The sequence below is a fragment of the Anomaloglossus baeobatrachus genome, unplaced genomic scaffold (assembly GCF_048569485.1).
Source record: "Anomaloglossus baeobatrachus isolate aAnoBae1 unplaced genomic scaffold, aAnoBae1.hap1 Scaffold_246, whole genome shotgun sequence".
Classification (NCBI taxonomy): Eukaryota; Metazoa; Chordata; class Amphibia; order Anura; family Aromobatidae; genus Anomaloglossus; species Anomaloglossus baeobatrachus.
Window position 1 is genome coordinate 346026 of NW_027442070.1, and position 13763 is coordinate 359788.

General features: G+C 46.9%; 1 pseudogene; it reads left to right on the forward strand.

Annotated features, from left to right (window-relative positions):
* The first annotated feature begins 645 nt into the window (after window positions 1-645).
* LOC142262541 (U2 spliceosomal RNA) lies at window positions 646-852 on the forward strand (annotated as a pseudogene).
* The last annotated feature ends 12911 nt before the right edge of the window (window positions 853-13763 follow it).

Here is a 13763-nt window from a genome sequence, read left to right on the forward strand (position 1 = left end):
GAACGCACGCCTGCGCATTTGTGTTTAACGTCGCGCATGTGCAGAACGGAGAAAAGGCTGCGCTCACTTCCTAATGAAAGGGAGTGAGACGCAGCTGGGAAGGGAAGGGAAAAGATTAGGGTTTGGGGATGATGAAAGGGCTTTCTACGGGCAAGGATGGCAAAGGGTGGCAGTGACGGAAAGTCAGGCAGCCTGTCCTGTCCTGTCCTGTCCGTCCGTCTTTTTGTATCATGAATTGGAAAGACTGCAAGGGGGAGGGGAGGTGCTTGGAGGAGGAGGAGTTATTCAGATTAATTGCAGTGGGCGGCGGCTGCAAAAAGCATCATTCTTCTTGTTTTTGCTCTGCAAAACAGCCTTTTCAAGGGTTGGCTTGGGTGACAAAATGTCTTCTGTAGGCGTGGGTTTGTCTCCCTCTCCCTAAGATGTGTCCGGTATAGGCCAGGGTGCCACTCAAGGCCGTAACCAATTCGGGTTATAGCTTCTCGGCCTTTTGGCTAAGATCAAGTGTAGTTTCGGAGGACGCTACCTTGGTCGGTACTGGAAGGTGCCTGGGATTGCACGTCTGCCGGCCTTGAGGAAGTGTGTGCGCCTTCTGGTGACACATAGCCCTCTTGTGCCTGGACGGTTCCCAGGCAACGGGAGGCGATCACCTTTGTTATTTTGAAGTCCTACTGATAAACAGAAAAAAAAAATAAATAAATCTGTTCTTATCAGTTTAATATCTGATACGTCCCCTCTCTGGGGACCATATATTAAATGGATTTTTAGAACAAGGAGATGGAAAAAATCTTGCTCTGTCCACTCCACGCATTGACCTGGTATTGCAGTACCTCCAGGACCGGTGCACCCCTTCTTAACCCAGTTTCCAAAAGCAGAACTCAATTCACCTGATTCAAATGAGCCCCATTAGTGAATTGAAAGAAAGCAAAAACTTTATATGCACCTCAATTTGGCCAATTCACTTTTCACACTTTCACCCTTTTTTTTATCTTTCACACCTTTTACTTGCTTTATTGATGCAAAAGCTGTGCCAAATAGCAAACTCATCTCCACTCAACTTGACCAACTCTGCTATGTCCCGTGCAGTATCTTATTCTCAGTCTTATCTAGATCATTTGCAATTGAATAGAATAGATCCCTTTTGGACACATTGGATTCAGCTGCTGCAGTGACTGCAGGTGTTAGAAGATGCAGACTTGGCATCAGGTGCTGTCTATCAGATTCCACTCCAATTAAAGCTTCCATTGTTTTTCGGTGTTTTCTTTGAGCAATGATGATGTCTTTAGTGATCTGTTGGCTCCCTCTCCTGGAGGAAGAGTTTGCTTGCTCTTGGACTTTCAAAAAGAGAGGTCATGATAGACATTTAGCTTCTGAGCCCAATTGGGGACAGTCATGGGTGATGAATGTTTTGCAACCTGCTGCGAAGCCTGATACCGCAATATAAGGAACGTCAAATACTAAGAATGGGCGGCCTATGAAAGAATTAGTACTTTCATTAAGCATACTTAAACGGCTAATTGGGAATAGACAAACTGTAAAAAGCCCTCTGAGAAAGCCCCTCTCTAACCTTTGTTAGTAAGCTTTTCTGTAGTCTGCCTGTTGATGTATTTTCCGTTTGAACAGTGCACAACATGAAGTGACGGAACACTGGCTTGTCACAATGTCCCCCGCTGACATCACGATAGCGCTGCTGCCTAGAAAGCCAGCTGCGCAGCAGAAGTTGCTCTTTGGGTGGGATGGTGGGCTAATGTATCTATTCCTGCTTGGTGTGAGTTTGACATGATCTAGAGCAACGAGTTCCAGCGGCTAGCGGTTGATTATTGGCTGTAATGGGGCTTTCTGGCTGGTGCCAGCCTTTCTTCTTAGCACACAGGAACCACAATCCCTACACCATGCTTCGATGGATTCTCTCATCCCAGCCCAGTAAAACTACATATTTCACACAGTTATAAGCAGCCCATGGGCATTCACCTGGATTAAAACCCATAACAGCTCATAGACCAAACAATCAATCTACCACTGGACCAAACATGTTATGGTTATGCGTTTTCATTGGATGGATAATCGAAGCCATGTTTTTTTCCTTTCTGTTGGGTTTGTTGTGTGAGTAGCCTATAGGATTAAGTTGGTTACCGCAGGCAGTGGATTTAACTTCCTGTCTTTGGTCCAGTGGTAGATGGATTGTCTGGTCTATGAGCTGTTATTGGTTTGAATGCAGGTGAATGCCCATGGGCTGCTTATGACTGTGTAAAATATGTAGTTTTACTGGGCTGGGATGAGAGAATCCATTGAAGCATGGTGTAGGGATTGTGGTTCCTGTGTGCTAAGAAGAGAGGCTGGCACCAGCCAGAAAGCCCCATTGCAGCCAATAATCACTTAATAACTTTTTCAACTTGTCATCATATGGGAGGCCTTCCATTCCTTGTAGTAGTCTAGTTGCCCACCTTTGAACTGACTCTAACTTCTGAATGTCCTTTTTAAAATGTGGAGCCCAAAACTGGTTCCCATATTCCAGATGTAGCCTTACAAGTGATTTATAGAGGTTGATCATCTTTACTTATCATTTAAAACTTTCAAACTGGTACACTCAACACATAAAGCCCCCCCCTTTTAAAGAGTAGTTTCCCTGTACCTAAGTGGGGGTCTACCTAGGTTGGAGCGAGTGGACCTTCGGGGTCCGGTGTCAGTGGTGACAGGCAGTGGGGCAGAGGGAACAGTCAGTTCCTCCTCCCTGCTATCATGTGGGGCAGGCGGAGGCGTAGGGGAGCTGGGTACAGGTACATCCCTGGGCACTGGCTCGCGGTTAACCGTTTCCATCATTTCTTCATCCACGGGTTGTGGGAACAGTATCACTGGAAGGATCACCGCACCGTTCTGTGTAGGCCAGTCTGCTGGAAAATCACCCATCATGGTGTGGATTACCTCTTTTTCCTTCTCCACTGGACTGGGAACTGGAGCCTCATCCGCTACTCTCAATGCTGGTGGGCACTTCTTCAGGTGGTCTCGGGAAACCGTGGCCAAAGTCCCCCCCTGGTCATGGCTGATCTGGTAGGCCTTCCCATTCTCCCATCCTGTGGGCTGGACTACATACGGGGTTTTTTCCCATTGATCATCCAGCTTGTGGGCCCTTCTTTTCCGCTTCAGCACTACATCCCCAGGTTGGAAGGAACCGGCAGGCGCCTTCTTGTTGAAGCACTGCTCCTGTTGTCCCCGACTCCGGCACAAGTTCTTTTCAACATACTCCTGGACCTGTCGGTACTGTGTCCTCCGCCGAGTGTCCCATTCAGCTGTCGACAGGAGTGCTTCTGAAGCTTCCAAGCCCATTTCCAGATCCACTGGTAGCCGGCCGGGACGAGCTCTCATCAGGTATGCTGGAGTGCATTTCGTAGAGCTGGAAGGGATGTTGTTGTACATATCGACCAGGTCAGGTAGCTTCTCCAGCCACAGGTTCCGCTCTTCCAGTGGTAACGTCTTGAGGAGGCCCAGGACCAAGTGGTTCATCTTTTCACAAATGCCATTGGTTTGGGCGTGGTAAGGCGTGGTCCGGATTTTCTTGCAGCCGTACAACTGGCAGAATTCCTGGAATACCTCTGCTTCAAAGGCCGGACCCTGGTCGGTAAGCACCCTCTCCGGGTACCAATGCGGTCAACAGAAATAAGCCTGGAAAGCCTTAGCAGCGGTGCGGCCGGTTAAGTCCTTAACTGGGACAACCACCAGGAACCTCGAGTAGTGGTCTACGATGGTCAGAGCGTAGGTGTACCCACTTCGGCTGGGGGTGAGCTTTACATGGTCAAGGGGAACCAGCTCCAGCGGTTGGTGTGTAATGATCGGGTGTAGGTGTGCCTTCTGGCTGGCCTCGTCCTTCCTTCTCAATGCGCAAGGGCCACATTCTCGGCACCAGGCCTCCACAGATTCCCGCATTCCACTCCAATAGAACCGCTCTCTTAACAACATCTCTAGCTTCTTCCACCCGAAGTGCACTGCACCATCATGGTATGCTTGCAGGACGGTGGGCACTTTAGCCTGGGGAATCACCAGCTGGCGGATCTTCTCGTGAGTCTTTGGATTAATCAGCTCGCGATACAACTTCCCCTGGTGTAGGTATAGCCGGGTCCGTTCTTGCCACAGACGTTGGGCTTCGGCAGGGGCAGCAGGGTCTATCCCAGCAGAACCCTGTTCCACTAGAGTCTTGACCAGGCGGACAGCAGGTGCCTGGTCCTGAGCTTCCTGCCAGTCCTGTCGGGGCAGCGGATCCAGGTTCACCTGTTGTTGGTAGACGTGCACCTTCTCAGTGAATGGCCGGTGAAATGCAGGCAACTCGATCTCTTCGAGGTCATCATCCTCTGGCCCCTCTTCCGACAGGTGGGGCATCCGGGAGAGTGCATTGGCATTGACGTTGGTACGGCCGGCCCGGTACTTGATGGTGAAATCGTAGTTGGCTAACCTGGTCACCCACCGCTGCTCCAACGCGCCCAGCTTGGCCGTATCTAGATGGGTCAGCAGGTTATTGTCTGTGTACGCGGTGAACTTGGCTGCTGCCAGGTAATGGCGGAAACGCTCGGTGATAGCCCACACCAGTGCCAAGAGCTCAAGCTTGAAGGAGATGTAGTTCTCAGGGTTCCTCTCAGTCGGTCGGAGTTTTCGGCTAGCATAAGCTATTACCTTTTCCCTTCTGTCTTGGACCTGGGATAGAACAGCCCCCAAGCCCACATTGCTGGCGTCGGTGTAGAGGATGAATGGGCGGCTGTAGTCAGGGTACGCTAGGATTTCCTCTCCGGTCAGGGCTGTTCTCAGCTGGCGGAAGGATTCCTCATGCTTTTCTTCCCACACCAATGGGGCTACTAGGGATCTACCACCCTTGGTCTGTCCTACGAGGAGGTCTTGCATGGGGGCAGCCATCTTTGTGTACCCCTTAATGAAGCGACGGTAATATCCCACCAGGCCCAGAAACTGCCTCACTTCCCTCACTGTGGTCGGTCTCGGCCAGTCTTGGATGGCGGTGATCTTCTCGGGGTTGGGGGCGACACCTTCCGCACCAACCACATGTCCTAGGTACTGCACTCTGGGTTTCAGCAGATGACACTTTGAGGGCTTCAACTTCATCCCATACTTGGCAAGGGACGCGAACACCTCGGCTAGGTGCTCCAGGTGGGCTTCATACGTCTGTGAGTACACAATCACATCATCCAAGTACAGCAAAACGGTCCCATAGGCAGTCTTCTCTCGGTCTTCCGGTGCCACGGCCACCTGCCAGTACCCGCTGGTGAGGTCAAGGGTGGAGAAGTAGTTAGCGGTTCTCAGCGAGGCCAGGGACTCTTTGATGCGGGGCAGAGGGTAAGCATCCTTATGCGTTATCTGGTTAATCTTCCGGTAATCCACACACATCCGCATGGTGCCATCCTTCTTCTTAACCAGCACCAACGGAGCGGCCCAGGGACTACAGCTGTCCCTAATAACCTCTGCCTCCTTCATGTTCCTCAACATGTCTTTGGCGCATTGGTAGTGCGCAGGGGGAATAGGCCTGTATCTCTCTTTAATAGGGGAGTGTGTACCGGTAGGGATGTGGTGTTGAACCCCTTTAATCTGCCCAAAATCTAGAGGGTGCTTGCTAAAAACCCGCTCATACTCCTGTACCACCCGGTATACCCCTTCCTTGTGGTGTATGGGGGTATCATCAGTGCCGACATGTAGCTCTCGATACCACTCGCCTAACTCCCCCAGGGATGAGTGGGAACCGGCAGCAGGCGGTGTGACTGGGGGAACGGCTTCATGGATCGTGTGGGGATCTAGAGTGAACAATTTGGCAAGGGTAGCGTACCGGGTGGTGCATGAATGCACACATATTGGTTTTATAATCTTATTGTATTACTTTATATTCTTATTTCACTTGTGCATATCTCCACCATAATCCTGGCTAAGAAATATAGCTTTTTTTGGGGTACACAGGTAGTAAGGTCTTCTTTCTATTTCTTTAGGGGTGATATAGCCTGGTGGAACTCTAGACCTCTAACATTATATATGCACCCTTTTTCTTTATGGTTCTTGGACACCTTATAACATTCTTCCATACATATATATCTTTCTCATAAATTATAAATAATTAGGCATTTTTATATATTTTATTTACATTTTCATAAATAACTTTTTACAAAGCATGGGGGACATTCTCACATACATATAATTTTCATGTACGCATTCTGAAAATTTACGCATAAACCGTACACACTCCTTTTTGTAACAATTTCTATAACTCATTCGCTGAACTCTCATCCCGGATATTCATTCTTACACCGAATTTCCTGTTATAACACAACATTCATGATTTTTATTCAATTTATTTTTATTTTTTAGGTTTATTAGTAGTGATGAGCGAGTACTAAAAAGCTCGGGTGCTCGAAGCTCGGGCCGAGCCTCCCAAGATACTCGTGTACTCGGCCCGAGCACCGAGCCCAATGTTATCCTATGGGAGACCCGAGTATTTTTGTGAAATGACCACCGGCAGCATGTAGAAACCCTAAAAATGGCACAAAAGTCTCCGAAGAGTGCTCAAATGACATGGCAACAGCATGAGGAAGACCCCTTGAAGCATTTATCACTCAAAAGTCACAGCTGTGAATAATTTTGTCCACGTTTTACGCCATTTTTACGGACTCACCAGAAAACCTTCCAAAATGACACCAAAATGATTTTTCATAGCGGAAATGTTAAGGGCACATACCCAATAGTGAGATAGAGCTAATGTATGTTACTTTTTGAGATCAATACATGAAAGATTTTACGTAAAACATTGTGTGGCACTCCGATGTCCCTGAGAAGAGACGTACATAAAGGCCTCTGAGTCTAATGTGCCCATTTTGAGGAACTGAGTCTTTGTAGTATTTTCCTTTGCCAGGGCAGTCCAAAATTGTGAGGTTCACCAATGCCCCTGCATACAGACGTGCATGATGGCCTGTAAACCTGAAGTGCCCATTGTAAGGAAGTGGGTCTATTGTAGTATAGCCCTTAGGCAGGGCAGCCAAAAATTGGGAGGCTCCACGTTGTCCCTGGATAGAGACGTGCATGAGGGCCTCAAAACATTAAGTGTCCAGTGTCAGGAAGTGGGTGTATTATAGTATAGCCCTTAGGCAGGGCAGCCAAAAATTGGGAGGCTCTACGTTGTCCCTGGATAGAGACGTGCATGAGGGCCTGTAAACCTGAAGTGCCCATTGGAAGGAAGTGGGTCTTTTGTAGTATAGCCCTTTGGCAGGGCAGCCAAAAATTGGGAGGCTCCACGTTGTCCCTGGATAGAGACGTGCATGAGGGCCTGTAAACCTGAAGTGCCCATTGGAAGGAAGTGGGTCTTTTGTAGTATAGCCCTTTGGCAGGGCAGCCAAAAATTGGGAGGCTCCACGTTGTCCCTGGATAGAGACATGCATGAGGGCCTCAAAACATTAAGTGTCCATTGTCAGGAAGTGGGTGTATTATAGTATAGCCCTTAGGCAGGGCAGCCAAAAATTGGGAGGCTCCACGTTGTCCCTGGATAGAGACGTGCATGAGGGCCTGTAAACCTGAAGTGCCCATTGGAAGGAAGTGGGTCTTTTGTAGTATAGCCCTTTGGCAGGGCAGCCAAAAATTGGGAGGCTCCACGTTGTCCCTGGATAGAGACGTGCATGAGGGCCTCAAAACATTAAGTGTCCATTGTCAGGAAGTGGGTGTATTATAGTATAGCCCTTTGGCAGGGCAGCCAAAAATTGGGAGGCTCCACGTTGTCCCTGGATAGAGACGTGCATGAGGGCCTCAAAACATTAAGTGTCCATTGTCAGGAAGTGGGTGTATTATAGTATAGCCCTTAGGCAGGGCAGCCAAAAATTGGGAGGCTCCACGTTGTCCCTGGATAGAGACGTGCATGAGGGCCTCAAAACATTAAGTGTCCATTGTCAGGAAGTGGGTCTTTTGTAGTATAGCCCTTTGGCAGGGCAGCCAAAAATTGGGAGGCTCCACGTTGTCCCTGGATAGGGACGTGCATGAGGGCCTCAAAACATTAAGTGTCCATTGTCAGGAAGTGGGTGTATTATAGTATAGCCCTTTGGCAGGGCAGCCAAAAATTGGGAGGCTCCACGTTGTCCCTGCATAGAGACGTGCATGAGGGCCTCAAAACATTGTTCCCATTGCAAAGGAGCGGGTCTCCTGTCGTTGTAATGTCCATTCTGCAAAGAATGGGCGAAAAAAATTACCACTGGGGGTATACCTGAAACAAAGGCCTAACTCTTGTAACGGTCATCATGGTGGCGCATGAGGAGAAGGAGGAGCAGTCCAGCGATTATCCAAAGTCCAGAAGTGTGTACCCATGGGTGACTGGAGGTACATGGCAAATTCCCGTTACAAACTTTAAATTCCGCTCTCATTTGCTGGTGGTGTGGTGAAGTCTGGCCCAATCCAACCCTTGTTCATCTTGATCAGAGTCAGCCTGTCAGCATTTTCAGTTGACAGGCGGGTGCGTTTATCTGTAATGATTCCACCTGCGGCACTAAAAACACGCTCTGACAAAACGCTAGCGGCAGGGCAGGCCAGGACTTCCAAGGCGTAGAGAGCCAATTCATGCCACGTGTCCACCTTGGATACCCAATAATTGTAAGGCACAGAGGAATGTCGGAGTACAGTTGTTCGATCTGCAAGGTACTCCTTGAGCATCTGGGCAAACTTAGGATTTCTTGTGGCACTACCCCGCACCTCAGGGGCTGTGGTACGTGAGGGGCTGAGAAAACTGTCCCACATCTTAAAGACTGTTCCCCTACCTCTGGCGGATTGGACTTGTGCCTGACCTATGCCGCTAGCGTTTTGTGAGGGGAATGCTTTGCCTACTTCCGTGACTATGGCCTTCCGGAACTGCTGCATTTTGGTTGACCTCTCCGCCTCGGGAATAAGAGACATAAAGTTCTCCTTGTAGCGTGGGTCTAACAGTGTTACCAACCAGTAATGATTGTCGGCCAAGATGTTCTTAACGCGAGGGTCACGAGACAGGCAGCTTACCATAAAGTCAGCCATGTGCGCCAGACTCTTAACAGCCAGGACTTCAGTAGCCTGACCAACACGTTGACTGAACATGCTGTCCTCCTCCTCCTCCTCCTCCTCCTCCTCATCTACCCTGTCCTCTGGCCAGCCACGCTGAACCGAGGATATGACTGGTGTGCATGTCATATCCTCAATTTGGCCGGAGATTTGCTCCATGTCTTCATCCTCCTCCTCGTCATAGTCCTCCACTGCACGTTGTGATGAGACGAGGCTGGGCTGTGTGTTATCACCCACACCCACTACTGTTTCTTGCTGCAACTCATCGCGCTCCGCCTGCAATGCATCATGTTTGGTTTTGAGCAGAGACCGTTTTAGAAGGCAGAGTAGCGGTATGGTGACGCTAATAATGGCGTCATCTTATACCTTTATGATGTTATTGTTTATTCTAAAGCAAACAAGATTTTAGGGTGTATAAAAAGGGAGATTAGATCCGGTGATCCCAACGTATTGTTAACCCTCTATAAATCACTTGTAAGGCCACATCTGGAATATGGGGTAAAGTCCTGAACAGGTTGATAACCATTGGTTTGAGCATGGTAGGGTGTAGTGCGCATCTTCCTGCATCCGCCATAACCTTCCCTTAGGATATACTGTGCCCTTATCAGATTGGTTGTACAAGGTTGCTTCTCTTATTGGATGGATTTCAAGCTGCATGGATAATGTTCATTTAAATGATGTGGATAGAAAGACTGAAGATATCTACATGTAGTCCATCATGAATCAATACTATTTTACACAGTCATAAGCAGCCCATGGGCATTCACCTGCATTCAAACCAATAACAGCTCATAGACCAGACAATCCATCTACCACTGGACCAAAGACAGGAAGTTAAATCCACTGCCTGCGGTAACCAACTTAATCCTATAGGCTACTCACACAACAAACCCAACAGAAAGGAAAAAAACATGGCTTCGATTATCCATCCAATGAAAACGCATAACCATTGTGAGCCATTGGACAATGCAATTGGACACTTGGTGACATGGTGCACGGCCCAATGAATCAAGTCTTTACTTCATATTCACGGTTTAAGCCCTTGGGTTCTAATGTGCCCAGAGTACATATCCAGAAAGATTCTCTTTCTTTGAGCTAAACACAAGTCAACAATACATTGTAAGCAGATTCTATTACCAGTCCCACACCATTTTGTGACGCATAATCACACAGTGATCCAATTAACATTCCAAGTCATCGAACATGTCCAAGCCATACGCAGAGGAGGCAATAGAATTAGGAAGCTCAAAGAAAGGGAATCTTTCTGGATATATACTCTGGGCACATTGGAACCCAAAGGCTTAAACCATGAATATGAAGTACAGACTTGATTCATTGGGCCATGCATGGACATAATGGACATAATTCTAATAGGCAGGACAGGTAATAAGGAGCACAAGTTATATGCTAAAATGTGTTGTGTGACAAGACAGACACAGGAAAAGACATGATAACAGGTGTAGGGACCAACAAGGTGAGACAAGGGGTATCAGGATAGGGTCAAGTAGGTATGAATGTAGTAATGGGGCAGGCATAGAGAATTGTATGTGAATGTGAATTACAATAAATCACTAAGGAAAGGAATATGTGAGTGTGTGCCTAATGTAAACTAATATTGTACTGGCAAAATTATAGATGGAAAGGGAGAAGGGGAGGGGGGGAGAGAGGAGGCTGTAATTGACTACAAGGGTATGAGTTATGAGTGATCATAGGGATAGTGTTACATAAGTGGAAATACCTATGGAGGACCGGATGTGTAAGCGCATACCTTATACAAACCTATAGAGTGCTGATGGGTGAGAGTGTGATGTTAGATATAAGACATCCTATAGTGAATAGTGAGCCGTAATCAAGTGCAACAGGGATATTTCACGTGACTATGGGAACCTGGAAGGTAAAGAAAGGGGAGAAAAAACTGTTAGACAAGGTAATCAGACATAATGTAACCAGTTGATCAGACATGATCACCTGGTTTGAGACCCCCTGCCTTACACTATATAGATATCATGTTCATTCCCCATCTATCTTGCTCAGGAGAGCATCTCCCTCCCCCGGCACCAAGAGCAGCTCATACTGAATTGTTACATTGACTAGTAACACTGCACACAGAAATGCACCTTAATATTCCACTGTTAACCCTTTCCTCCCAGCAGTAACACACAACTCCTCACCTTGATATCATGGTGATTTATGGTCAGAATGACTTCAATGCGATCAGTGATTTCTATTCTAGCTCTGCTCACATAGATTTTATATCCACACTCAACTATAGGCCGTTCTTCATATTTTGGGGGCTTTTAGTCAGATATACTAGTTTGTGCCTGTATAGTATTGGTGTAGATGGGAGTGTAGGGCATGGGTTACATGGCACTGTGGTGGAATACTGATGGGAGGTATTGGTGCTGTGTTTGATGCTTCTACTGGGTATTTTCCTACAAATACTGGAACAGCTCACTGCTTAGAATGATCCTTCCCAGCTCTATAATATATTATATATACCCCACAATGCAGGCTCACACACACATTTGTCTCAAGTGTGTTGTAGGGACACAGATACAGTCTTGGTCATGTGACTAAAGGCTACTTTACACACTGCGATATCGGTCCCGATATCGCTAGTGTGGGTACCCGCCCCCATCTGTTGCGCGACACGGGCAAATCGCTGCCCATGCCGCACAACACCGACCAGACCCGTCACACATACTTACCTGCCCGGCGACGTCGCTGTGTCCGGCGAACCGCCTCCTTTCTAAGGGGGCGGTCCGTGCGGCGTCACAGCGACGTCACTGAGCGACCGCCCAATAGCAGCGGAGGGGCGGAGATGAGTGGCCGGAACATCCCGCCCACCTCCTTCCTTCCTCATAGCGGCTGGGAGGCAGGTAAGGAGAGGTTCCTCGTTTCTGCGGTGTCACACGGAGCGATGTGTGCTACCGCAGGAGCGACGAACTACATCGTTACTGCTGCAGTAACGATAATCGAGAATGGAGACCCATGTCACCGATGAGCGATTTTGCACGTTTTTGCAACGATGCAAAATCGCTCATCGGTATCACACGCAGCAACATCGCTAATGCGGCCGGATGTGCGTCACAAATTCCGTGACCCCAACGACTCCGCATTAGCGATGTCGCAGCGTGTAAAGCCCCCTTTAGTGGGAGTGGTGTACAGGGTCTTAGCAGTAAAGAGTATTCCATATTTCTGCCAGATACCCACAGAGATATTGAAATCTGAAAAAAGAGACTTCTGCTCATTGAAGGTAAGAACTGCTCACATAGCGTTCAACTCCACAGCAAACGAGTGCTCTAGCACTGGCATCTCAGCAGGGATATTCCCCTACTACACATGTGTGTCTAGGTCACTGTGACAGTTTACAGGACATAACTCAGGGCACCTAGACAGAAGGCAGAGGGACTACTTTCTATTTCTGGTGTAGAGCTTAGTACAATATATATATATTTATACTATTACATGGGACACATGTACCTTGTATTACCATTATTCGCTGTATATGAACCCCTTTTCTCCAGGCATTATTTGTCTATAGCATTTTTCACGAACCTGAGGCAACTGAGAACCCTTCAGTGAAGGAATTCCACTAACCCTCACAATACCTACCAGGGGCCTCCCTGCAGTAACTCAGGTAGTTGTACCCATTCTCTTTCCGCATTCTATGTGTTCTTCTTCTTTCTTCTTTTTTTTCTTTTTTCTTCTTTTTATTTCTATCATGTAGTTCAGGGGTTTATAGATATATGTCCTGCATCTCATATTTCCTTTAGTGGTGCTTCTTACCCATTCTCATATCATTTACCCTAGTATTTCATGATCCTGAGGCGACTGAGAACCCTTTAATAAAGGAATCCTTTTTCACCTGAATTGTCAAGTGATACTTACCAGTGACTATCACGTAATGTTACAGGTAGTTCCATTTTCTTCCTCTTCTTTCTCTCCTTTCTTCTTTGTCACACGGTCCATTGTGTTATAGCCCACGTGTCATGATAACACTTGTACCATCTTTTCATTTAGATTCCACCTACAATTATTTACCGATTCCAGTTCTGGAATAGGCTTTCATCATCTACTCACTAGAATTCTCAAGTTCATAAGGTACTGAGACATATACATGTTCACACCATTATAAAGAACAAAGTATAAACATTGAGGTTTTTCTCACACCCATGTTCCTGTGTTCTTTGATATGATATGTGTTCATTTCCTTCACTATATAGGATTGCAAGTTTTCCATTTGTACCTTAATGGCAATGACGCTATACAATTGAACACATATCATCCTGTTATCCATATAGGTGTGTATTTACCTGCTTGACTATTTTTGGTTGTTTGATCCAGAATGTTTCTCCAGATAGGTCATGTGGAAATTTTCTTTCCTCAGTACAAATGTTTTCACTATGGCTTTGGAAAATTTTTTTGTATGTGCATCATGGTCATTTGACCCATTGTACTCTCAAGTAGCAATATATTGTACTGTTATGTTGTACTATGTACTAATTACGTGTTTATATGGTTTTGTAACCCTTTATGATCTTAGATAACTTTATCCTTGATAAAGACCTAAAAACAAGCTCGAAACGTTGGATGAATTATCCTTTTGCACAAATAAAGAATTTTCAGCATTCTAAGAGTTCTTTTCTTACGTTATTGATCACTATAGTGTGCCAGAGCTATTTCTATTGAATTGACTCTTATTTTTTCTGAGC